Below are 4,557 nucleotides of genomic sequence, written 5' to 3' on the forward strand. Positions count from 1 at the left end.
CAGCCTTCAGCGGGATGAGAATAGGAAAAGTTAGCGTGGGCAGAAGGCAACATCACAAGACAGTCCCTGGTTTTGTCATTGGGCAATGTTTCCCTGTTAAAATTACAACACAACACATGTGTCTCCACTTTTTCCCCCACGCAGGCATTTCTCACTTCTCAAATTGCCAGGAAACAGACTTGGCTGAAGGTTGGAAGGAATAAGAGGAGAATAAATATATACATGCTGGGTGGAGGAAGAGAGAATGCATTTCCAAACCTAAAAATATCTTATAAGGGTTGAATGCCGGCCAGAGGAAGAGGTTTTTTTTTTGTTTTTTTTTTTTTTAAATGTTGTAGCACTGCCAAATATCCCCCTCACTCCAGGGACATAGAATATAAATAGAAACTGTTAAAGTAGTTCATATCTTGTGGAAGTTACAACTTTAGATATATAAGAAAACACAAAGGCCAGGAAGCCCAACCATGAGTGCTTCCATTCACAAATGTGGTTTCATCTCCACTGACCTTCATTTTCTTTAAAACCCTTGAAGCTCTGACCTTCATTTTCTTTAAGACCCCTGAAACGAGAGGGCATTCTGATTTTTAACAGCACACCTGGTTACTTACTCCCCAAGAGTCTAAGAGAAACGGCATGAGGGAAGGACTCTGAAGAGTGCAGTACATACGGAACACACGGATTTTAATCATCTGGCAGTATCTGACAGTGAAATTTTAAATAGCATTTTTTCAGACCATTTTCATGATGGTGAATTTGAGTTTAAAAGTGCTGTTTGCCATTTAGTTAACCCTAATCAAGTTAGAAATATGATAAACGTCACCTAATATTGCAGAATCATAAGCAGGTGACAAAGAAAGGAAGGAAAGAAAGCAGAGAGTATGAGAGGGAGGAGGAAAACATCTGGCATTTGTCTCAGGGAACAGGTCCTTGGTTGAGAAAGATTTATTTTACTCTAACATCAAAGATGGGTGGCAGTTGGCACAAACTTTTCCCACATGAATACTGACTTTGCTAGGAAAATAGGCGTAGGAAGCTAAAAAAAAAAAAAAAGAAAAATTCTGCAAGGTCTGGGCCAATAATCTACATAATAGTAGTAACCACACCTGCCCTCAGAAACCTCCATGGAGAAACTTTGATTGGAGTGAGCAACTGAGGGGTTGGAAGGGGCACTTCTTATCTTGATTCTAATATACTTTTGCATTCAAAAGTAGAATTGTCTGAATTCTGCAATTCTACATAATAGACATTTGGAGAGCATCATTATATAAATGAATCTGAGTCTTTTCTTTGACTAAACACATTAGGACTACGGCAGCCACCCCTCCTTTCTCACTGCCTGGGGTGAGAGGCTCAGAGTCTGGGGCCCAGAGGTGGCCAGGAAGGAGATTCCAAATGGCCTGCACCTCAAACCAGCCGTGGGGTCCTTGGCAGGATATCACTACACGCAATTAGCTCCATTCCTTCCTTTTCTTATCATCCCCCCGCTGTGACTCTGGAGAGTGGGCCTTCCACCACACAGTAGGTTTTAAAATGCTCTTACTGTATCCCAAGGCTTCTTGCCAAAAAGCAGGCTCGGATCCTTTTTACAACTTGTTTCTCCTGTTCCAATCAAAGACTCAGAGTGTGAATGGGGACCCACTGCAAACATTCCCTGCCCACACTGTCTCCAAGACTCTGTGTCCTCTGTTCCTATTTGAACAGACAGTTCTCAGCTATGGCTGCATCTTGAAATCACCTGGGGGCTTTTAAAACTCCCAATGCCCCAGCTGCCCAGAACATCAGAGTCTCTGCAGATGGGAGCCACCCAGCCACATTTACTTAAACTTCCAGGTGCTTCTACTATGAAGACGGGGCTGAGATCCACTGGTTTACATCAGGGCATCTTAAGATAAAAACACACCTGGGAGAAGTAACACCTTGTCTATGGCCACTAACCCCTAACCAAATACACCTTCTCAACTTTTATTTGGCTGGTGGAAGCCCATGGAATATATACCTTCACCTGTCCAGTAGAAATATGAAGCAAGCCATATAGATAATTGTAAATTATCTAGTAGTCACGTTTTAAAAAGCAAAAAGAAATGGGTAATATCAATTTTGGTAAAATATTTTATTTAACCCATGGTATCTCAAATGTATTTCAATAATTAAAAATATTAAAGAGGTATTTTATATTTTTAAATTTTTAATATCTTCAAAATCTCATGTGCATTTTGCACTTACGGCACATCTCATTTCACACTGGCCATATCTCAAGTGCTTAACAACCACATGTGGCTAGTGACTACCATATCGGATAGTGCAGTTCTAGCATATTAACTAGGAATGCTTTTAAAAGCAAGAAAAAAAAAAGTATGTGTATATAAAATAAAATCACATCCACAGGTTATATCTACAAAGAAACACACACATCCCTACTGTCAAACATATGTACTTATTACTAGTGTGGATAAAAATAGCATCTTGCTTTATCGGGGGCTGTGGTAAGAAGGCAAGCACAAACTAATTCCTACAAAGTGCTTAGATCAGCCAAGCACCACACCATAAGCACCATTAAACATTAATCAACTGCTTTGACATTTTCCAACTCAGGCTGATTTCTACTCACCCACTGGCAAGTTTCTTACGAAATAGAAAAAAGGCAGTAACGGGTATCAAAGGTTTAAGAAAAATGTATTGGGGTGGCATGCTCCGAGTGGGAGGATCAAAACTAAAGTCAGTACTATTCATTAACTCAGTTGTTGCTGGTGATGGCAGTGATGGTGGAGTGTGGGTGTGTGAATTGGAAGTAGCCTATTTTTCCCAGTATTCCCTACTGGCCAAGAGTATTGTCAGGGCCCATAGCCAGTGGTAACTTTTGCCAAGAAGGGGAAAAGGGCACAAGAGAGCTTGCAAGGACAAGTCTTGCTGGTTTCTCAGTCATGGCCAGGGGAGGCTAAAATAGCACTCCACAGAAAGGAATTATTTAAATAAAAGCATAATTATACTCAGTGATTATTTTGATAACTTCCCCCAATTTTTCCCTTTTTATTTTATTATATTCACTTACTTACATACACACAGGTTTATATCATTTAACAGGATTTTTCTTCAAAACATTATGCTTTACCAAAAAGAAGAAGGTATTTGATGTGATTGTCTTTATTTCTAATGTCCAGGCTTCCTATTTCTTTCCAATTCTACAAAATCATGAAAGAATGGATTTATTTTTCTGATTTCAGTTGAGTCAATTTTATCTTTCTCATCCTTATTTTTCTCTGCAGTCTATTAACGTACAACCATACGCAGAACAGACTCATGTGTTTACTATGAACGGAAAGGAAAACTACAAAGAATGACAAACTACTAAAGACTCTTTAACCAATCAGAAATAAATACGTAAGTGAACCAACTAGAACACTGGAAAGCTGTTTTTCACTAGCACATGAAAATACAATACTAGGCAAATTGCAAAATCTCATTTACCAAATAGTTTAAGGTTTTGCTGTAAAAATGGACCAAGGATCACATCTCTTGGGAGCTCTCAGAACCCCCTAGACCTGCCGCCTCAGAATCTGCATTTTAACGAGACCCTCTGAGGATTCACAAGCACCTGATAGTTGGCTTGAGAAGCATCAGTTGAACGCATATTTAAAGGCCGTGACATTTGTGCAGCTGATACAAATAAACACACGTAGTAGGTGTGCTGCCCTTAAAACCCTGGACGAATAGAAAATAGCTTGATGATGCTTACTAAGAACAAGGCTTAGCTTCAAATCTCCTACATAATCAACAAAAGGCTTTAAATGCAAATGTCGGGAAAACGAGTTTTTTGCCCCATTGCTATATATATTAAATGTTATTCTTCTTGCTTTGAGAGGAAAAAGGGGCGTGAAACTCATGGGAAAAAGATTCTGAAAATGAGGTTGAATCAAACTTAATGAGTCCGCACATTGGCCTCCAGCGGCCGTCTGAGGGCACGCAGGGGCAGGTGAGTCAGGAAGTTTATTCTGCCCGGGCCAGCTGTTTGCACATGCGCACAGGCTGTGTGTGCGCGCATGCGCGAGAGCACATGCAGGGACATGTTGCGGTCGAACAATTAATTAGTCATACTGCACGTGATACAGGAAGTTTATGAGCTTTTTGGCTTTGTGAAAGGACAGCCAACATCCTTTTAAAAGCATTTCATTCCCTGAAGGTCATTTTACTCATCAGTTTTTATTTCATTCCCTGAGGACCATGTTACTCACCGGTCTTATAAAACAGAGAAGGTATATTTTTCTGGGGGATGGACACACTTGAAGCTCTAACTAGGGTGCGGCAAAGGCAATATATGTAACCTAAACATTTGAACCCACGTAATATGCTGAAATAAAATAAATAAATAATAACCAAAAAAAGAAAAAGAAAGAATAACATTAATAAAATGACAACAAAATAAAATGTATTTGGTGACCACAGAGTGAATTATTTAAAACATCTTTGGAAAAGTGTGCTCCTATGGAACTCCCAGCAGATGTTTTCAAAGGGTAAAGAGTTGTGGCCTTGCAGAACTCTTCCATTTCTCCAGGTAATAAT

The sequence above is a fragment of the Microcebus murinus genome, chromosome 16 (genome assembly GCF_040939455.1).
Source record: "Microcebus murinus isolate Inina chromosome 16, M.murinus_Inina_mat1.0, whole genome shotgun sequence".
Taxonomy (NCBI): domain Eukaryota; kingdom Metazoa; phylum Chordata; class Mammalia; order Primates; family Cheirogaleidae; genus Microcebus; species Microcebus murinus.